This window comes from Cornus florida, unplaced genomic scaffold (genome assembly GCF_030987335.1).
Source record: "Cornus florida cultivar Cherokee Brave unplaced genomic scaffold, ASM3098733v1 CherokeeBrave_3.0.0_Hap2_Chr11, whole genome shotgun sequence".
Lineage (NCBI taxonomy): Eukaryota > Viridiplantae > Streptophyta > Magnoliopsida > Cornales > Cornaceae > Cornus > Cornus florida.
In genome coordinates this window covers 94,916,384-94,940,272 of record NW_026775581.1, presented here as the reverse complement: position 1 = coordinate 94,940,272, position 23,889 = coordinate 94,916,384, and the positions used below count along the sequence as shown (strand labels likewise).

At 35.7% G+C, this 23,889-nt stretch overlaps 1 pseudogene; it reads right to left on the bottom strand.

Annotated features, from left to right (window-relative positions):
- Positions 1-427: 427 nt before the first annotated feature.
- The window catches only part of LOC132281574 (uncharacterized), a 29,130-nt pseudogene continuing 5,668 nt past the window's right edge, over positions 428-23,889 (bottom strand).

The following is a 23,889-nucleotide window of genomic DNA, read 5'->3' as shown; positions in this document are numbered from 1 at the left end:
AATAAACGTAAATAAATAATGACAAATCCTTTTGGTGAGCCATGTGAGAAAGCTGTGGTTCCAAAGGATTAAGTCCCCTAATTAAAAAGAAAAAGTCTTTTTGGCCAATTTGAGACAATTTACCCCAAGATCAATGCATGGTACAATCTATGTTCTCCTTGTAGAGATTGAGGATAATGTTAGGGGTATGTTTGCAAATATGCGTTTTTTGACTTTTGAAAAAGAACTAATAACTAAAATGCTCCACAAAAGTATAATAAATTGCATATTTAAACCATGTAACGATTTTGGGATGTAAATTAGTTACATAAATACAGTTAATAGTTTTGCTAAACACACTTTGCTGTACACAAACATTATTTAATTTCCTATAATGACTTTGAGTACGTGCATCCTTGTATATTAATACTAAGATACTCAACAAAATTTATTTTTTATTCATGGATGAAAGATCAACATAGTACTTTATGATCCATCCTTTAATAATCTCCATCTCTTTTTTTCGTTGTTCAACCAACCAATATGGATCAGTGCTTCGATCCGATTCCGGTAAGTCTAATCAATGAGCTCCTGCAAATTAAAGTAGACATTGTAAATCTATTGAAACATTAATGCTATTTTAATTTAGGATAAATTACACTTAAACTCACTGATGTTAGGTCATTTCTCACATAGATGAAGATTTTAGTTTTAATTTTCACTTATATTTGAAAGAGTGATTTTGTATTTCAGTTACACCCCAAATGTCAATTTGTAGTGATGTCAAAGAACTTTTAGGTATAAAATGACTATGCTACCCTTTGACCTCCTTATTGACTACTTTTTTTTACCAAACTACCTCAAACACAATCACCATCGCCCTCGCCTCTATTTTTCCACATGGCATGGCTTTCTCTCTCCTCTTCTTCCTAAACTCCACTCATCAGTCCTGCTCATCCCTGACCCAAGTCCCACCTCACCAATCTCCGATGGCCCTTCCGCTGAAGTACCGCGACTCACTGTATTCCATTGACGGCCACCACGAACCCATCGTCGAACCACCACAGATGTTGTCGGCGGCAGTAGAATCGTGGCGCTGATCTTTTTCATTGTTCACCGTGTCTCTTCCCACTAAGAGGAATGTTCCCAGATTTTTCAAGGTACGATTACAATATATATATATATATATATATATATATATATATATATATATATATATATAATGATTAATAAACAATTTCCTCATTGTTATCCTTTTTTCTATTTGGAAATTGTATGAGCTTTTGAATTGATATCTGCGATAATATTTTATAAACCCAAAATTGATCTTATCAAGTTGTTATATTTATTTATATTAATCTTATCTACTATCCAAACAATATATATATCACACAGGGCCAGCCCTGGGGGCAGGCGACCAAGGCGGTCGCCTAGGGCCTCCGATTTGGCCCAATTTTGAAGGGCCTCATGAAAAATAAAATTACTAAGGCCCAAAACTTGAAAAGCCACACTTGAGCCCAGCAACATACTTATTTAGCATGCAGTAATAATTGAACAATAAAAAAAAAAAAGAAAAAAGGATGGTATGTAAAGTTAATGCGATAGTGTGACACTAATTTTTTTTTTTTTTTTTGTCACGTGTGATACTAATTACTAATACATAATCTAATACATATTAATTAAAACAAATACAGTTATTAGATTATATAAATTTGACATATATTACTTTGTTATTCAATTAAATAAACAAATAATAATTAAACTAACAACCAAAGAAAAAATTAATTGAATTAGCCTTTCCAAAAAAAAAAAAAAAACAATTAATTAAATTAGACTAAAAATAAATAAAAAAGGAAAACCAATGGCATACCAAAAGTAGTCAACGTTGTGGAGATTTACAACACCATCGGAGCGCAGCTGTTGACCCCGTCAGCCGAACACTCCATAAAGAAGAAGAAAGATGAAAAAATTATATATATTATGCCGCACCATGATGCTTCTTTTTGTACTTTTTTGTTAAGTACTTATAATTTATTTCATGAAATATTGTCAAATATATCTTTGAATATGATTAACAACAAACTGAATGTTATTGCATGAAGACAGATAGGAAGTGGTATTGTTGAAATTAGAAAATTAAAGTCATGGTACACGTTCTTTATCTAATTATTCTTTTTTTTTTTTTTTTTTCCTTCTTCTAACTTACTGAATTTGATTTATTTTTTCTTACACTATTTATTGGTGGTGATAAATTTATTATTATTGGTTGGTTGTCATATGCAAACTATACTAGCACACGATTATTTGTTAGTGGTGATAAATTTATAATTATTAGTTAGTTGTCTTATGTACACTGCACATGTGCACAATTATTTATTGATCATCGACACAATTATATTGTAGTGTGTTAAGTTTTGGTTGAATGTATTACTTGTAGAAATTGAAAACATCGTGTGAATATATTTTATGTACTCATCGTCTATATTATTATTATTATTATTTTTATGCGTGTGAAATTTTATTTTTAAAGGGCCTCAAATGTGGGAATTCATCTAAGGCCTCTCAAAATTTTGAGAGTCTCAGAGCCGGCCCCGATATCACACACATAACTTCTTGTTTTTCTTCTGAATTCTCACAATATTATTTTCAAGAATCTTCATATGATAGTTGATTTTGATTTTCATTAATTTTATCTTCTTTACGAGGTTTATTAAGTTATATTTCTTATTTTTTTATTTTTTTATTTTGGGAATTAATACTTTTGCAAGTGCAAACCTTTATAGTACAGTTTGAACATTGAATTCCCAATTTCGACAGTGTTTTCTGTTCTTTTCAAGAATTTCAATTTAAACCCATTTTCTTTGAAATAGGTTTTTGTAATACCCCTAATTTTAAAAGGATAGTCCTGGCATTTATTTAATTGTTTAATCTTTTATTTAATTGTTTATTTGCGTGTTATTTTATTGGTTATTTTAATTGTGTGTTTCTTTTATGGTTATTTACATTTGATTTTGTGTTAGTTAATTGATTAAAGTGTTTTGTTTTGTTTCATTGTAAATTGTTTAAATTAAATTGTATTATGATGTTTTATTTGCCTTATTTGAAAATTGGTTTTATTTAATTAATTTGGTTTAAATTAGAATTGTGTTTTTCTATATTTTCACGTATTAGCCGACATAGGTTATAATTTAGGTTATTCTTGGGCCGATTAAGTGTTGCATTAGGGCTCACATTATACAAGGGTTAGGGTTGGATTATTAAGCCTATAAATATACATGTATGAGTTCTACCTAGGGTTTTAAAACAAAACCCATATACGTAGTAAAATACAGAGAGCAACAGTTGTGGTTTTAAGAAAACAGAGAGTGGAAACTTGAGAGCTTACAGAGAGGGATCAAGGAGGGAAGCTAGGGTTGTGGGTTTCAACTAAGACTAAACCAAGAGTGATAGAGGTGGAACAACAGTCGGAAAGTTCATTGAAAAATTCAGGAGACGACAGTTTAGAGTTTCAAATCTGAAACTTAAGGCAAGTCTTTGTTCTATTCTTTCCCTTTAATCTGTGTTCTGTGCATGCGTAGCTAGACTCCAGGGGTTTAACTAATGATAAAACGAAGTAATCATGTATGCTTAGCGGACTGAAATTGAGAGTTTTATGGTTATATATACTTGTACGTGATTTCATTATTTTCTTAGATCTTTATGTATGATTTGTGGTTTAACTTGAATATTTGCCTACTAAAACACTTAAAATAATTTAGTATGGACGTATAGGACTTAGGTTGAAGCTTAGGGGCCTTAACAATGAAGGTTTAGGGTTTACAGAGGCTGAACGGACGAAGAAGAAGACCCCAACACTAACTGAGGCGCCTAAGTTCGCAACTGAGGCGCCTAAGTTAGCAATTTAGCCCCATAAGTTAGCAATTCAGCCCCCTAAGTTAGAAATTCAGCCCCCTAAGTTGGCAACTAAGGCTGCTCAGTTGTAACTTAGCTTGCTCAGTTGGGGTTTTGGTTTTAAATGCCCAAATTTGTTTTAAAACCTATTTTAATTAAATCTAATGGGTTAAATGGACTAGGGAAGGTTCTAGAGTGTATAATACATCTCTTAAGCCTAAGGAATTGGACAAAATAGATTTGAAAATAATTTTTATAAATTATTTAAAGGATGAATCAGTATAAAAGCATACAACTTAGCATACTGATAATGGATGGAAAGAACCAAATTGTTTAGTTAAATTTTGGGCAACATAGTGAATTGTAAATAAGATTATAAATCTTATATTGGATGCATGATAGATCATTTTATGTTTAAAGTTTGAACTATGCATGCTCTGGATGTTAATTGTTGGAATATCAAATTCTCTAGTGCAATTACATGAATTAATGCTGGGATTTATATTGCTGAAATTTTAAATGCTTTTCTGCAATGATATGGATAATGGTTTGGATTGTAAATTACTAGCTTATTATGCATGTGTTGTAATTTACAAGGATATGGAGGATTGTATGCACTGATATGGGACGGTGATATACTAGGGATGGTTTAGCTCAAAACGCTTAAACCTAACCTATCGGATTACAGGAATGGATTGAAAAATATTGAATCCTAATTGTGACTAAGTCAGATCAACTGCGACTAAGTTGAATGGCTTCCTGGATTAATGGATGGTAGTTAAGTCATATCAACTGAATAAGTTGAGTGACTAACTAGTTTGTATATTGTATGTCATCTTAATAAGCATTTGAATGACATACCCTGATTTTGGACGGACTTTATATATATGTTTATGGTACCACGAGATGAACTTGAGTCTCAGACTCGTTGGTTAGGGTGTGTATATGCAGTGGATGCGTAGCTGGTTAAAGTAGGTTGAGGTGTACCCTGTTAGGTCTAGGTACTCATGTCCACCTTTGGGTGTGTTTTCGTATGTTGCCTTCTATTCAGGTTGAGACCCCTACTGTAGTCTAGTGAATGTTCATTAGTGTGGATATATATATGTATGGACGAGATAGATATTGTTGAGCTATCTAGGATGTATCTGCGTATCGGATTACTGTTTGGATCGTAATAGAATAGGACTTGCATGTGGGCCTGACCCACTTTTTATTTTCCAGGTGTTCGTCAGTTCCAGGGTTAGAGTTTGGACGTGCAGAGCAGATACAGACACTCACTCCTCCGTTTACGTAGGACTGCTCTTTATGTTTAGCTTTATGTTTCATTTCAGTTATTTTAGTTTCAGTTTGGGATTTTATTAGGGGTCCACAAGGATGGATTCCCGAGTTGTTAAACTTATGGAGTTTTGGATTATCGGATTTTAATAATTATAGTTTGAGGATTTTTAATTTAGAATTCTTTCAGCGTTATTATTTATTTTCTTTATTATTTTGTAATCCGTGTTCATTTTAAAATACTTTAATTGTTTGATATCCCTCGGGTTTGGGCCTGGGCCTGATCAACCCGCGTCTCTGATCCGAGGGGTATCACAGTTTTCTTTCTACCTAATATTTTCTTCAGCAGTTTTTCTGCTAATGCATACACATCATACAAACACACACATATATAAGAGTGTGTATATATCTGTACAACAATGGTGCATTTGCAATAGTGCCCTTATGGCTGTATTATCTTTGCATCATTGACTATTCTTTGGGTTATGTCAAAGCTTGGTGGGGACGCGAAGGCAGATTGGATCTTAAAGTGCTTGAATATACGGAGTATATATATATAGGGGTTTTTTGTCATTTAAGATTACAGATATTTTGTATTAAAATATTGAGGGTAAGGTGGTCAATTCAAATGTATTGGAGGCCAAAAAGTAAATTGGGGTGTAAGTGAAAGTTAAAACCAAAGTTTTTATCTAGTTAAAAAATAACCTAACCTCAGAGGGGTCTGAGTGTAATTTACCCTTTAATCTAATAGTAAATTTGGTAAATATTCAAAAAAAAAAAAAAAAAAAAAAAAAAAACACACACACACACACACTCCTAATATTCATGGTTTTGTAAATATCCCTGGTGAACTATTTTAAAGTTGCAATTTAAATGGCAGTTAAAGTAATCTAATTTACCACTTCACCTGTCAAGAAATTAAAATTAAAATAGCAATACTTGTGAAATTAATGACAAAAGAATCCTTTGTGACATATATATATATATATATATATATATATATATATATATATATAAGGGTGTGTCGGTATATAACACGATATATCATATAGGATAATTCACTTATTTTACGTTTTGATCAAATAAAAAAATGTCAATTTCTTTCACGATTGAAACGGTCCACCAACTAATGGAAGGAGAGTATTGACATATTTTTGGACTAGTATAAAGGGTTTTGTACCAAAATAAAAATTCAAGAAAATTTTTTAGGGAGTACAAAAAAATGGTGAAAGTTGAGACGATGGTTTTTTTTTTTTTTTTTTTTTTTTTTTACCATATATTTTCTACAAAAAAAGATTTTAGAGCAGTTGGTTAACAGTTAACTTATCAAGTCCCATATATAAAAGAAATTTTGATATAGTAGTTTAGGATTCTTGAATAATATATATATATATATATATATATATATATATATATATATATATATATATATATATATATATATGTTAAATTTAGGATGCGGAAATATAAGTGTAAAATAGGAATATGGAAGAGAGAAAGATAACACAGCATATACATGGTTCGACACTAAGGCCTACATCCATCCATGGATCAAGAGCCACTGAGACTACATTTCTCTTATTATTTCTTGATATGTTTACATTGTATTGATACACAATATATAGGAAATAAAGTTGACAAAAAGAAAAATTAAGGAGGTAAATCAAGTAGGAAACAAAGGAAACCGAATATAATATAAATGTATATACGGAAAGAAGGGAAACAAAATGAATAAATCAAGAAGTAAATCAAGAAAGAAAGAAAGGAAACCAAATATAATATATATGTAAATATATAGAATATATATTTCAATATTCTCCCGCAAACTCAAAATGGGTTTCTCAAAGCCAACTTGAGTTTGGAGATGAAATCTTGAAAATGGTGGTAGAGCAAAAAATAACGCCGGGGAAATGGCCAGAACAATGCCAAGGAAATGGGTCGAAATAAAGCCGAGAAATGGGTCGGAGCAACACTGGAAGCATTCGGATAATCCATCTGAGAAATGAAAAAGATCCAAAACAAAGCCGGTAAAAGGTCTGAACAAAGCTGGGAAAATGGTTGGAACAACGCCGGGGAAGTGGCCGAAACAAACCCAGGGAAGTGGTCGGAACAACGCCAGGGAAGTAATCGGAACAACGTCTGGAAATAGTCGGAACAACGCTTCGGAGCATTGACTATCATCAGTGAAGAAGGAGCGCGTGTAGCGCGATTGAGATCTACTCGCAGGAACGTCGGCAAGTGATGGGTAAAACATCACTTGGAAGCGCATAGTTGATCGAAAAAGGAAAACAAAGAGAGATCTGAACCAGAAATGGATCAGATTTTACCACTGCTCTCTGCAATCAGTAAAGGAAAGGGAAAAACAAAACATGTTGCTCTGATACCATGTTAAATTTAGGATGCGGAAATATAAGATGTAAAATAGGAATATGGAAGAGAGAGAGATAACATAACATATACATGATTTAGCACTAAGGCCTACATCCATGGATCAAGTGCCACTGAGTCTACATTTCTCTTATTATTTCTTGATATGTTTACATTGTATTGATACACAATATATAGGAAATAAAGTTGACAAAAGGAATAAATCAAGGAAATAAATCAAGGAAAAAAGAAAGGAAACCGAATATAATATATATGTATAATATATCTAATATATTATACATATATATATGTTATATATATGTATAATACATATATATAATACATATTATACATATATATATGGAAAGAAGGGAAACAAAATGAATAAATCAAGAAGTAAATCAAGAAGGAAATAAAGGAAACCAAATAGAATATATATGTATAATATATAGATTATATATTTCAATAATATATATATATACATACTATCTCCTATTTTAACTTTGCATTATGCATGTAATTGTAAGCTAAGAAATTTTTTTTATTTTTTTATTTTTTTTTTCCTGGTAAGAAAAATAGTCGTACAGCATCAAAAAATATGGCCATAAACGCCGTACAAAGGCAAACAAATCAAGAAGCAATAAAAGAAAAAATTGAAGAACAGACCTCCGATTTGTTGAGAAACAAGCCAAAACACACCAGTGGACCACCTAGGGAGAAGAGCAGCAACGGGAGTGACCCAAAGGTTAAGTCATCATCAAGGCAACAGTTCCAGGGTTGCATCCACAAGGCGCCGCCGACTGGGGGAAAACCACCCAAACCCAGCATAAAAAGGCGGGGACACCAAAACTCGACATAGATTAGAGATCTAGCCGGAGACAAAACAACAAATCCGCCTAGGGATGGCAAAAATCCCCAATCCGGTGGGGAACCGCCTCGCCCCCGCCCCATTTAAAGCGGATTTGGATAACCGTTTACTTAAATGGGGTGGGGATGGGGATTGAAAAAAAAAACCCGGCCGGTTGCAGGGCGGTTGCGGGGGACTCAGATCCCCGTCCCGCATCCGCCCCGAAACCGGCCCCGATTAATATGTTAAATTACTAGTTTACCCTGCCATGTTAATATATTTACCAAATTAACCTTTAATATATATATATATTGAAACCCTAGATTGACTTCACTTTCAATTGCTATATTTTGATAGTGAGGCGGCAACCGCGACAGTTGGCACCGGTAGATTTGATGAAAACAACAACCAAGAAGGAGCCAAGACCTAAACAACTAGTATATCAGGTACTTCTACCGTCCTACACTATTTTCTTGTTTGGATTTGAAGTTATTTGAAGAGCTGATACAAAATATTTAGTTTTTATAACGCTATTTTGGTACCCAATAATATAGATATTGTTTTATGCCATTGATAGGTGAAGTTTGCAGACAGGTTTTGGAGACGGCGTCGGAGGGTCTGACAAAGCGGAGGACAAGGACTTTATCGATGGTGTCTCTGATGATCGAATCCACTTCTTGCTTCTTCGTCAGCGTCGTCAATAGATAGCTCATCTTCTCTATATATATCTCTTTCTCTTCCCCTTCCCTAGTGGTGGTGGTGGTGGAATCACATAACGTTTCCGTTCTCTTCGACTAATTTGCGAATTTTATCATCGTTTTTAATTTTCAAATTTTACTTCTTCTTTTTTTTTTTTTTTAAGAAAAATAAAATGAAATTATTTCAAGGGCAAAAATAAATTAAATAATGGTTCTATCTAATATTTTCCTTATTATTTTTGGTACCCAATAATATAGTTCATTCACGTTTTGGATCTACATTCCAAATATTGTCTCGTGTTTTGTTTCTAATTGATTTGTTTGCATTTGAACTCTTCAAACAGGTATGTGTATATATACATACATATATATATATATATATATATATATATATATATATATATATATATATATATAGGAGAGATGAATAACTGGGAACCATCTCTCCTAAAACCAATTGGTGTTAGGAAGGTCCATACTTATTCCTTTAAGCCTGACCATAGCCCAGGACCCACCGCGTGGGTACGGATCCTTCCCCATCTCGTGGGTACAGATCTTTTTACACCATTCCCCTTCCCGGGGATTCGAAACCGCGACCTGGCACTTGGCTCTGATACCAAAGTTAACTTTGATAAAGAAAGGACTAATCCATTATGCTTGATGGTTTGAGCAAAGACATTGAGATGTTTCCAATGAGCATCTATAGAAGAAGAAAATATTAGTATATCATTAATATAAACAATTGAAAAATTCGTAAGATGAATAAAAATATCATTCATAATTTTTTGGAATTCTGAAGGGGCATTTTTTAATCCGAAAGGCATCACATTCCATTCGTAATAGCCAAAAGGAACCATGAAAGCTGTTTTGTATCTATCTTTTTCAGCAATTTGGATTTGCCAAAATCCTGACTTTAGATCAAACTTTGAAAAAACGATTGCATGAACGAGACGTTGGATTAGGTCCTTTTTATTGGGCAGGGGATACCTGATCCATTGAAGAACTTCATTGAGGGGCTTGTAATTGATAACTAATCTGGGAACACCTCTTTCTATTTCAGCATTCTTTTGGACATAGAAAGCGGCACAGCTCCATGGGGAACGGCTTTTTCTGATGAGGGATTTGTTTAATAATTCCTATACTTCCTTCATACAGTAATTAAAAAGTTCTTGACTCATTTGGCTAGGATGGGCTTTGGTAGGGATATCCTTTTCATTGAAAGATTTTTCATAAGGTAATTCAACAATGTGTTGTCTTCTGTGCCAAAAAGCGTTTGGGAGACCAGAGCAAACTTGACTTTCAAGCCTTAATCTGAACCTTTGAATAGAGTTTTGGAGATTTTTTTGACTGAGTCATTCATCAATCTGTTTGAAGATTAGTTTTTGTTTGAGAAAGTCTAAATGTTTTGTTTTGCTTTCAATCCTGTTGACAGCAGGGACTTGAGTAACATAGGAATCCTTAATGGTATTGAGATCCTTGGTGTCTATAGGATGAGCAAAAGGAAAGCAAATTTCTTGTCCAACTAGACTTGTTGAAATGCCTTGGCTATCAACTTTGAATGGGTAAAGAAGAGAAATAAATGGAGTTCCCAAAATAACAGGGGTATTGAGGTCTTTGACAAGGATGAAAGGTGTTTTAATACAAAGACCCTGATTACAAATATGGGCTTTGGTTAACTTGTACTGAACAGTGAGTCGTAAATCATTAGCACCTTGAAGCCGTTCTTTGGTTTTCTCAAAGTATTTCATAGGGACAAGTCCTTCATTGATATAATTGAGATCAGCACCGGAGTCAATGAGAGCCACTGTATGAATGGTATAGTCTTTGTTGATGACAATTTTTAGATTAACATGCCATTTCTGAAATGTTATCTGGGTCAGAAGGTTGATGTAAGTTTCATTGTCCTTGGTGGGATTTTCAGAAACTTGTTGTTCAAGTTTTGCAGAGGACTTAGGTAGTAAGGCATCTATCTGGGATTATTGAAAAAGGATTTGGCTTCTGAGGGTAAGAATATCATGAGCAGTGGAATCTTTAAGAATATCATGAGCAGTGGAATCTTTCAAAGCCTTGCCCTCTTGCTTTAGGAGTGAAATCTCTTGCTTGGTTTGTTTGATTTCTTTATGGAGATCTTGGATCGTTATTGGCATCTGGGGTTGTGTACCAAATCTTTCAAAGATATCAATAAGGTTGTAAGTATTTGGTATAACAACAGGAGCTTTGTCATTTCTTTGGCCAATGCTGTTGGTGAATTTAATCAAGCATTCCTTGCGTTGATCAAGATCTTCTATTTTGTCAATGAGTTCCAACATGAATTCTTGGTCCTTAGTAATCACACAGATGCATTTGGTTTTGATAGGTTGGTCATCCAAAGATGGGTTGGAAGAATCAGAATCATAATCTGTATCAGCATGATAGTCATCTTCTTGAATACCATTGATATCATGTTCGGATTCGTCATCAGAAGAGTTTAAAAGAATTTACATCAGTTGGCTCCTGACGGTTTCAGGGAGATCGAGCTCATTGATCTTCTGGTTGGCTCTACAATCGCGTTTGTAGTGACCCATCTTGCCACACTTGAAGCATTTTATATCTGCTTTTAAGGTGGCAGGTTTCTTTTGAAAATGTTTTGGAGGAGGGGCATTTTTCTGTCTATTTTTCTCAGAGGAGAGATATTTATTTGCAAATGAGGGTTTGCCCTTGTTATACCGTGACCTGTTTTCGTATCTCTTGGGAAAAGGCTTGCGGTAGCGGGTGTGACCTTTTCGTTTGGAAGGAGGGGTTAGGTTTTCGAAGCCGAATTGTTGGCAGAAAGTTCCTAATTCTTTTCAGTTAGTGGCATTCTCATGCTTGATTTGCTGTTGGAGTTTGAAATCGGTGCAGAGAGCAATTCCTTCAGCTGTAATGGTACTAATGATATCACCATAAGTGAGGGAGTCATAAGGAATATGGCCATTGTGTTTTGATCTGAAATGCTTGTGAATTCTCTCAGCAAAAAGATTGGGGAGTCCAGCAATGAACTTTTCTTTCCAAAAGGCTTGGTTACAATCAGTCCCGGTGAGGACCTTTGAGAAGAAGACATCCTTGTACCATCTGAAATCCTGAAGTTTGCGACATCGAAGGTTTGCTAGAATTTCTGAGGTCTTGTCTCTAACAATTGAGAGGTCACCGAGGAACTGTTTGGCGATAGAGAAAATGAGAGTAGCAACTGCATCTTCTATATCTGCACCTTCTTCTGTTTTGATAATTATTCCTTCAAAAGTTGTTTTGACAGAGTTAAGAATGGCTTGTCATTTATCTGGAGTGAGGATGTTGTCCCACCATCCTTTGAGTTGGCCTGTGAATCCTCCTACAAGGAGTTATGCTATAGCATGATCAGAAGAGTCATTCTTGGTTTTGTAAGCAGTGCTAACCATTGTCATTTCTTGAAGTGTATTGAGAATGTGATACTCGGTTTTGCCATCTACGTTCCATTCATAAATGGTACCACCATGATAAGCAGCTTGGGAAAACTGGCCTCGTTCTTCGATCTGGAGGTCAGGGAAAGTTGGCCTGGGATAATAATTTCGAGAAGAAGTTGGTTCTAAAGTATTGACGTGTTGGTTCTGGAAGACCTCAATAATTTCATCAATTTCAGTATCAGTACCAATTTCTTGGTCAAGAGTATTGATGGCTCTAAGAGGTCTTTCAAGCGTATCAGGAATCGTAGTCGTGGAGGTCATAAGGGATTCGATACGCTTAATCCTGTCCTGTGCTTCTTCAATGGCACTACGTTTTGATAGTTATTTGGACAAGTGTAAGGGGATTTCATGGGGTATGAAAGTGGGAGCATTATCAGATTGAATGGGGATAATTTGTTCTTTCTGAAGCAAGGTTTCCATACGAGAAAGCTGATCGCCAAGTGTCTGGAGGTGTTGGTTTGTGTAGTTATTTTGTTCCATGATGCTTCGGACATCACGGGTGGTGGATGTGGTATTGTCATTGGCGACTGCCTTTGTTTTGAAAGGAGAAGCAGTAAGTGTGACTGTTCCTGATGCCTTTATCTTGAATTAGATTGCCTCGGCTGGGGGATGGATGGCTTCAAGAGCCTCACCACGTGATGTTTGCCAGGTAATGGTGGATTTGGTTGTGACATTTAAGGATTTGATTGTGGAGAAAGGAAAATCAATATTGTTGTCGAGACAATATTTTTCAAACCATGTGAAGAAAGGGGCTGAGAACTTATGTTGGATGCAGAAAGCATACCACTTTTCTCTAATAAGGATGGTTTTTTGAGCTGAAAAGGTTTGGAAATACCATTGTCTTTTCGAATCATTGATCGCAGAGTAGAAATCTTTGCGTAAGAAGTCTTTATCGATCTCATAAACCTTTTCTATCATGTAGAGCTGATGAACCTGATGATCGGAATCTTCAAATTGAGAATCATTTGGGGATGGTGGGGAATCATGATGATTTTCATTTAGGGGAGGGTTTTGCAGACCTTTGTTTTGAGAACTAATTTGTGTAGGTAAAGGAGTGCTGCGAAGAGGATGGAAGTCTTCTTCCTCAGTCTGTATGCTAACATTGTCCTAGTAAACTGGGTTAGCAACTTCTTTGTTCTTGACACCAACGAGGTTTGGATACCTTGTAGGCATTCCTGAAAATGATTTTCGGGAAGGGGCTTTTGAATAGTTTGAGGGAGTAGCATGAGAAAAAGAAGATCTAGAACTTTCTATTTCTTGGATAGAAGGTCTAGATCTTTCTATTTCTTGGATAGTAAGTCTATTGGGCCTGTTGGAGTTAAATCTAACCTTTACCGTGCCATCAGAAAATTGAGATATTTGTTCCAACCTTTTATGCTCGATCTTTGAAGGAGGAGCTGCATGCTCGAGAGTCCACTCTGTCGGGAAGGTGACTTCATTCCAAGTGATGGTACTCGGAACATAATTTTGTGAATTTTCGTCACTAGCATGAAGAAGAAGGGTTTCTCCTTTGGGAGACTCACGAAGAGCATGGGGGCTAACTTGGGTTGTATAGACTTTGTAGTGGATTCTATAGACAACATTGAGTGGTATGGCTCCATCCATCATTTTGTAACCACTACTTGAAACATTGAGGGTTAAAGTATGGAGGATTGTTGGATCATCAAGAGCTACTGAATAATTTGGAAAACAATTGAAGTATTGTGGGCCATCAAAAAGACTAGTTTGGCAAACTCCTAACAAAGAGGTTTCAAAATCGAGATGCCTACAATCCCTTAAAGTAAACATGATAGCAGTGTTAAGTCCCCTTGATGTAAGAGGTTGAACTGTAACTTGGACAAGCACTATATGTAGGAATTTGTACTTCTTTTTGTGTCCTACTATGGCTCTTTTTTGCAAAATTTGGATAACTTCAAAAGGGTTTTTGAGAGAAATAGGTTATATTGATAATATACTAATATTTTCTTCTTCTATAGATGCTCATTGGAAACATCTCAATGTCTTTGCTCAAACTTGCTCAAAGAAAGGTTGTCTTCTGTGCCAAAAAGCGTTTGGGAGATCAGAGCAAACCTGACTTTCAAGCCTTAATCTGAACCTTTGAATAGAGTCTTGGAGATTTTTTTGACTGAGTCGTTCATCAATCTATTTTTTCAAAGTTTGATCTCAAGTCAGGATTTTGGCAAATCCAAATTGCTGAAAAAGATAGATACAAAACAGCTTTCACGGTTCCTTTTGGCCATTACGAATGGAATGTGATGCCTTTCGGATTAAAAAATGCCCTTTCAAAATTCCAAAAAATTATGAATGATATTTTTATTCATCTTACGAATTTTTCAATTGTTTATATTGATGATATACTAATATTTTCTTCTTCTATATATGCTCATTGGAAACATCTCAATGCCTTTGCTCAAACCATCAAGCATAATGGATTAGTCCTTTCTTTATCAAGGTTAACTTTGTTTCAGACCAAGATTAGATTCTTAGGTTTCCAGATCCACCAAGGAACTGTCATCCCAATCAACAGATCCATCCAATTTGCTGATAAATTCCCTGATGAAATTAAAGACAAAACCCAGCTTCAAAGATTTTTAGGGTGCCTAAATTATCTCTCTGAGTTTTTTAAGGATCTTTCTCTTCTTTGTGCTCCACTACGCCAAAGATTAAAAAAGTCCCCTCCCCCATGGTCCGATGAGCATACAAAAATAGTCAGAATCCTTAAAAGCAAAGCAAAAAACCTTCCTTGCCTATCTATTGCTGATCCAGAAGCCTTCAAAATTGTGGAAACTGATGCATCTGAATTAGGATATGGAGGTATCCTAAAACAAAAAACAGGTGATAAGGAACAACTAGTTTAGTTCGCCTCTGGCACGTGGAACCAAGCACAACAAAATTACTCTACAGTCAAAAAGGAAATTTTATCTATAGTTTTATGCATTTCAAAATTTCAAAGTAAATTAAATCAAAAATTTTTGGTTCGTGTTGATTGCCAATCTGCAAAAACTGTTTTAAAGAAAGATGTTCATAACATAGCCTCAAAACAAATTTTCGCCAGATGGCAAGCTATTTTTTCTGTATTTGACTTTGATATTGAATATATAAAAGGAGAAAGCAATTCTCTTCCTGATTTTCTCACCAGGGAATTTTTGCAGGGAAAAGCAGGAGCTTAGGGGTGGTTACTATGCCTCCCAAGATAGGTAAAGGAGCCTCAGTTGCAAGCATAAAACCCCACAAAACAAAAGATGCATATGCTCAATCATCCTCTTCTCAGAACCCTTCAAAAAAAAAACTTGGTATGATAAAGTCGAGGAAAATGAAGAAGTTTTGTGTGCTAGTCCATCTCCATTAATTACAAACCAGTTTTCAGCCCTAACCACAATTCCCCAACATGTCATAGACATGTCCCCAATCCAGTATAACCCCATCCAAGCATACTTACAATCCCAACAACCAGTTTTTCCTCCCCTTCAAAAAACCTATGCTGCAATTTCTTCAGCATCAGATAAACAAATTTCCTCAAGATCTATTTCACAGCAAGTGGTGGTCAACAATCCCACTCTAAAAAAATCTCGTTATTTTCAAAAACCAAATTCATCAACCATTTGTGTGGTTGAAAAGAACTTTTTAACCAAAACCCAGTTTTACTTTCTCAAAATCATTTTGTCAAAGGTTTTCATTATCCAACATCAGATTTTCGGAAAACACTGATTCCATCAAAATTTGAACTCATTCAAAACCAGGTGATGAGTCTTTCATTTCTCACACCACATATACCATTCAAAAAGTCCTTACTCCTGCAGCCTGGGGTAAAAACATCAATGCTCCGAGGCAATTTTCTCAGCCTCGCAACCCTCAAACTTTCAATTACTAGGACTATCAGGATGCCTGGTACAATACCTTTTATTTCCAAAATCAGGATTATAGCCATTCCTGGCTTATCCTTTTCCAAAAGAATTTCAATCTAAGTGTCCCCAGATGGTTCATTGACTGGTGGCATATGTTTGGTCCCTGCCAAGAAATCATCCCTGAAACGGTGTCTAAGGGATTTTCAATTTTCAATGAAAAATTCCATGCTCCTCCTGAGCTTTCCGAATTTCCCAAACCATTCTTATTTTTTACAAATTTCGCATTGTCATGGATAGTTCTATGGCAATTCTAAATCCTCAAAACCCCTTCTAATCTTCCTCTTCTAGGAAGGATTTTCAAAGTCAAATGGTGGGACCAATTCTCTGTCACAGATGTTACTCCAGAAGCAATTTCTGAATGGTTCTCAAAGCACCCTGCAATATCATGTTCTGGCTTAGGAGAGTCTTCGGCTTTCCTCCTATCCAAAAGCCAAGCCCAAGCAAAGCTTTCTTCAGCAAAATCCTAAGATGAGTATGAAGCCTTCCTCATGGAAGCTTTAGCCCAAGTCAATCCCATAGCCTTCTCAAAATTGGGCTCCAACAGAAGTGAAGGCTTAGGTTCTTTCCATGGTTCCTAAACACATCTGGCCCAACCCAATGAAGATGACTGTTTTGGTATTTTTACCCAACAGCTCTAGGGAACAATATTCTCAAAAATCATCATTTCATTTCAAAAAAGCTTCTAACCTCGGTCATTCAATGCCGCTGCATAGCGAAAAAAAAAAGAAGGCAAAAACTACAGTTTAAAATTTTATTCAACAGTTCTCCATTTTCAGGCTTTTAGCACCTTTCGGTGTTCATGACAGACAAGCTTTTCAAAAAAGGAATCCAAGGCAAGTCAGTGGCCATCACCTCAATTCAACCTTTCAGGCTTTGCACATGGCTTCTAGCATCATTCAGAAGACATCACCTCAAATCAGCCTTTCAAGCTTTGCACATGGCCTCCTGCTGCATCCTTATCTCCAAGGAATCCAAAGCTCCCCAAGGCTCCTTCGAGGCCCTATAAATAACAGCTCCTCGAGACATTGGAGGTAGGCTCATTTTCAAGTTTAGATTTTAGTTTCCGTTTCAAAAGTTCTCAGTTCAAATTGTAATTTTTTAAGTTTAAGTTTTTAGTTTTACTTCATCCAAGGAGCTCGGCTCAGAACGATAGTGTTGTATTCAAAGATCAAAGTTGTAAGTTCCATATTTTAATCAAAAGTCCTTCAAAGTTATTCATGATCTGTTGTTAACTTGCATATTTCCATATATATATATATTATTTCATTGATTATTTAACCTTTTCAATATCCTGTTTCTCTCATAGTTCATTATCAGTTATTCATCCTAGGTGTTTATGGTATTAGAGCTTTGCTATTTCAGCATGATGATTGAGCATATGCATAGAAAGATGTGTTTTGGAAATATGCATATGAACTATGAGAGAAATGAAAGACTCATCAATTATATATATATATATATATATCGCTCTCTCTCAATCTTGTCTCTGTAAGATTTGTATATTTGCAAGCAATGTTGTTGATTTTACATGTTGCAAAACAGAGCTTTTTTGTTTGAATTTGATTACTCTTTTGGAACTGATTGACATTTTTATCTTTGCTTTTTGTATGCATTATAATCTGGAATTGATTTAGGGTTCAATAATATTCTTATTAATAAGAATCGAATCTTAAAGTTGATTATAGTCCATATTCAGATTTTGGGAGGAAATACTTTTTTTTTGCACAGAAAATGAATAAGCGAATATGATAAAATGTCATTGTTTTCATCTTCACATTATTGTAATCTCTGTGGTTCTGCTGCAGAACTTGTGTAGAATCAAAAAAATCAAAAAGATGGGAATTTTCAGATTTAACCGGTTATAGGGCAGGGGCGGTTATGGGGATTAGAAGCAAAAATTTAAATGGTTATGGGGCGGTTTCGGGGGTATCAAAATTAAACAGGGGCGGGGATGGGGAATTGAAAACCCGGCCCAAACCGCTCCATTGCCATTCCTAGATCCGCCCAGTCTAGCTAGAAACAAGTCAAACAGGAACAGATTTAGCAAAACAATAGCAAAACGGCGTGAAACCCACCCACCGAGCGAACTTATTATAACACGCCGAATTTATTAAGCGGTGGGAGGCAAGGATCAGTACCTCCCCACTCCCATGGGAGGGAGTGGGGGGCAAACAGAAGAGAGAAAACGAAGGGGAGGCGGCTGAAGGGTTAGAGAAAGGGTGAGAAAAAAAGTAATTAATTGTAAGCTAAGATATCAAGGGTCTATATGTAAATTGTTTGGCAGGATTGATTGGGTGCACTTACCCTTTACTGTATTGACGGCAAGAATAGTATCTGATATATCCTCTGATACCCTGTGATAAATAACCTGTGATAAATAAAATAAAATAAAATAAAATATTTAGGTCAACTAGACTAAGACAAAAGGAGAGAAAAAGAAAATTGTATTTTTCAAATGGATACATACTAGTATATACTATAAGGATCTTGCAGTCCATTGCAGAAAAGGATGTTGTTACCAAACCTTTTGAGAACCAATCTTATATCCTACAATGAGATGTTGAAAAGAACTTTGTAACTTCTAAATGTAATAATCATCCGAAGCACCTAAAAAAAGTTTGGGGAAAAAAATATATCCAAATTAAGTACATACTTGGCCTCCGAAATAGGTTGTGGCCCAATAAGTTACTGAAATCGTAATTATCCAATCTTGGGAACATACTGTCATCATTCCTACGATAATCAATGGGATTCACAACTCACTGCATTCCTGAATACAATAACCAATAATTCAAATTAGAAAATTATTAGATTTGTTTGGTTTTGTGATATTGTGGCCTGAAATTTGGTGTTGTTGCGATCCGTTTATGACCTGATAACCCGTTGGATGAGCTTTGTGTGGGTCCAAAGAAAATTTGCTCATAGGTCGTGAACCCTAATTATTCTATTGTAGCATGATATATAAGGGCGCTTAGGGTTTGGAGTGGAGGATAAGAGAGATTATGAAATTCTTACAGAAACAGAGTGATGGGCTGAAAACTTGTAATTTTCGATTTTACACATAATGAAAACTTTAGCCGAATTCCAACCTTCGTGGTTGCCGAACCACGTACAAATCTTTGTGTTCTTTGTTTGGCGTGTTTACTTTTCTGTCGTGATTCTTGATTCAACTTGGGTTCGTTAAGTCATAGCAGAATTAATTTTTTTTTAAATAATAAATAAGAAATTGTATAAAAAATTATTTGCTCTATTGACAGTTTTTGAAAATTTAGTGAATTAAATTGCATGTGTTTCTGAGAATTTTATTTTTATAAGTTTCGATACATATTTATTATGTTTTAGCTAGAATTCTTGAGAATTCTTTTTTTGGAAAACTAATTCAAAGGTCAAATTCCATAGTTTCATATATATATATACGCCACCAAATCAATGTTACGTTTTGACGGAATGTGATAGCATGATTCATTGCCTACGAGGCCAGCAACTATCTGGCCAAGAATATGGTTCCTTTAGGTACTCCATCAATGGCTTTACAGATCTTAGTTACCGGATATTCTGGTGGACTATTATATTGAGCTGCATCGGCATGCCTTTTTTCTTAGTCCTTCAGCAATTTCGAACTGTTTAAGGGCCTGATCGAACCAATAAATTAATTTGAGAATCATTCAATGTTAATTTGTGAAGAAAATTAAATTAGACAAGTAATAGAATTAATTAATTAGTGAAAACATATATATAAAGAGAAAAATTAATTAATTACGACTATAATTAATTTATTACTTGCAAGTCTTGAATTTTTGGCTAAGAATTGAAAGACCATTAGGCTGAGCAGTGACTTTATCAATTTCAGAGCATAATTTTTTTAACGTTTGGTAGCAACTCTTACTGGCCTCCTGCAATGTTAACAGTTGTTATATACAACCCATGCATGCCACTTGAATGACTCAAATTAACTCGGAAGGAAAAACAATTAATGGTAAAATTAATTATTATTTTATTTGTACCTTGAAATCCTTTGTGACAATGGAAAAATACTGGCGTTCTAGATTGAGGCTATAATAGGAAAGGATAGGTGCTGATGAGGCTAGAGCTCCGATGGCAATGGGGATAGTGTAGCCGAAAATATGTTGCAAGCACTGAAATTTTTTAAGAATAATATGCATGGGAATTAATTCGGACAAAAAATTACATGATATATATATATATAGTTGGGCAATTAAAGGATAATTAATTAATATTACATAAAGTTGTTTGCTTGTTTACTTCCTCCATAGGATCCTCCAAAGACAATAACAGGAAAGTAGTGTCCATGAAATTTCTCATTGAAGTATACGATAATCTCTGTATAATCTGCTAATGCTTGAGCTGAATTGAAATAACCGCGAAGAGTAACATTCTTCATTACTTTTTCAGCTGATCCGAATGGAACTGATTCTCCATAGAACCGATGCTGATATATGAGCAAACAAACATGCATGCAGATTAACATAAATACTCTAGGACAATGGAAATATATAAAGCAAGAGGTCTAGGATTATTTTAGTACTCTACCTTCTATATAGATTAAGAGAGCTTTAAATTGAGGGGCATTCTCAGTTAGAAGCCCAGTATTTCTCAAGGTGTCGTCATTCAATGGCGACTCCTCACCAAGATAAACGAAGATTGGCGCCTTTTTTTTTTCGCGCCACTCCAGTATTTGAAATTTATCATATATTTTTGTTTGAAAGTGGTATAGCTCTCAGGCAGGTAATTGAAGTGATCAAGTGTTTGGGTGTAGAAAAAGGTTTTAAATTCTTTTGGGATTTTTTCTTCTGCTTGTGTTTGTACTTCTTTTCCACGTTCTCCTTCGAAAAGGTCGAACCTTGGTAGACTATATCATTTTGCGGACACAATGGTCGACGAGATTAGAGAAAGCAAACAAAACAACTGAAATAAAGGTGTAAGAATGGTCGACATGATTGTAAACAGAATGGGCTGAGAGAGCTTAAAGGAATATGTCTCTTAACTCATGATTTGAAGCCCAAAGGTAACTTCTGTTATATATATATATATAGATCACTGTTCTTTTTTGTAAGCAGCCTAGTTGAACAAAACAAATCACAATAGTTGGGGATGGCCGTTACAGACCAACAATCCGATGAACATGGCAAGGAGCCCCAAATCCTAAGATTCAATCCCTGTTGTCTGGCAGTTTCGCCGGCGGTCAGATGGTAGACTCGGGGATATCTCATTCAGTTGCAATTCTTGAAGTATTGATGCAGTCATTGATTGATAAGGAGAGGAACTTGCTTCTGACAGATTCCAATGTTTGGTGAAGAATTGAGTTTGCAGAGAGACATTTCTTTTTGAAAACTCGACGGTTCCTTTCAGTCTAGATGTCGTAGACCAGAGAGGCGAGACTCAATTTTGAGATTGAGTTGCTATGGATTCCATTAGAACCTTTCCAGTGGTGAGCAGCCCAGCGAATGAGGTTAGTCCAAGAGGATGGGAGAATGTGATACCCACAACGTGCTTGAATGAATGTCCATAAGGGCTTGACAAAGTCACACTTGAAAAAAAGATGGTCACGAGACTCCAGTTCTCTGTTGCGAAGGATGCATATTGTTGCATCAATGTGGCTCGTGCATCTTTTATTGAGTGTGGGGAGACGTTGTTGGATGGCTACCCACAAGTTGAAGGAGTGTTTAGGTATTGATGGTTTGCTCCATACCAAGTGAGGCCACTGAAGTGACACAAGATCTCGGTTGAGGTACTTCATTGTGTGAGCAGTGGAAAAGATACCTGTAGGTGATGGACACCAAATGTACTTCTCTGGTCTCTCTGAGTTTGGTGTAGGGAGGTTGTGAGTGTGGAGGAGCTGTGGAAGTATGGTGGTAATTAGGATTGGGGCAAAGACCATGAGGAATTGGTGATGAAGGTGCACAGTTTAGTTTTGTTGTCATAGTTGGAATCAAGCAATTGCTGTAGAGTGACAAGAAGGTGGAGGGGACCAAGAGAGCACCATTTGTCAAACCAGAAATTAGAGTTTTTTCCATCCCCAATTTCAAGGTTGACAAGAGGCCTGAAATCCTCCATAAGACTAAGTAGTTTCCTCCAACTCCAAGAACATTGTCCAGGAGTTTTGACCTCCCAAATTCTTCTGCCCTTTAAGAGGTATTTATTAACCCATTGGACCTATAGCATGTCATTTGAGTTGATGATTTTCCACAGCTGCTTCATGATAGCTGAGCAATTCTAAGAATGTAGGTTAGGGAGCTCCACACCTTTTGGGGAGACAACATTTCTCCCAGCCAACTTTCCTTCCAATTTTCTTTAGGGCTAGACCAAACCATAGGAAAGATATAAAGATTCCCTTAATCTCATAAATAATGCTCATTGGGATCGGAGGATGAACTTGGAGCTCTAGAATATTTGTGCGGAGAAGAGAACTGGTCTAATGAGCTGTAATCTACCAGCAAATGAAAGGCTTTTACTTGTCCAGTGTGAAATCCTTGTAGTGATCTTGTCAATATTGAGCAGCCTGCAGTCATTGGATCTTAGCATGGTAAATACAAGTGGTACCCCAAGGTACCTAACAGGAAGACAGCCCTTCTCAAAGCCCATTAGGCTAAGAATTGAGGATTTAAGCTGGTTGTTGAAACTAGATAAAAAGATGTGGCTCTTGCTGTGGTTTGTTTGTAGTCCAGAGAGGTTGGAGAAGGTAGTAAGGGCATGCTTTAGTGTATGTAATAAGGGTAAGTCAGCATGGGAGAATTGTGATACCCCTCGATTCTAGAGTCACGGGTAATCAAGTCCGAGCATAGATCCGAGGGATACCAGACAATTAATATGTAAACAAGTAAGAGTACAAAAGAATTTAAAATAAAATAATATGCTGAAAAGAATTCTAAATATAAAAATCCACCAAATAATAAATTAATATAATTCAATCTTTCCAATCCGTACAACTCGGGAATCCATCTAGTGGACCCCTAATAATTCCAAATGAAAATAATTACATAACCAAAATCCTAAACTAAAATATGAAAGGAAGTCCTACGTAATCGGAAGAGTGAGTGACTGTGTCTGCTTCATCACGATCAAGCTCTAAGCCTGGTACTGACGAATACCTGAAAAATAAGAGTGGGTCAGGCCCACATGCAAGTTCCATCCTACTACAATCCATACATAAACTCGATACGCAGATACATCCTAGATAGCTCAGCAAAAACTAAAATAGTCCATATAAATATAAATACACAATATAGGATACTCACTAGCCTATAGTGTAGTTCGGTCTGCATAGAAAGTAACATGTAAATCACACTTTCCAGTGGCCATGTACACCTAGACCTATCAGGGAACATCGGTAATATCTAGTTACCCATCATTTGCAATATATGCACCATAACCATGATCCTGAGACTCAAGCTCATATCACAGTACCATAAGTATATATATAAATCCTTCCTAATACAAAAAAATAAAAT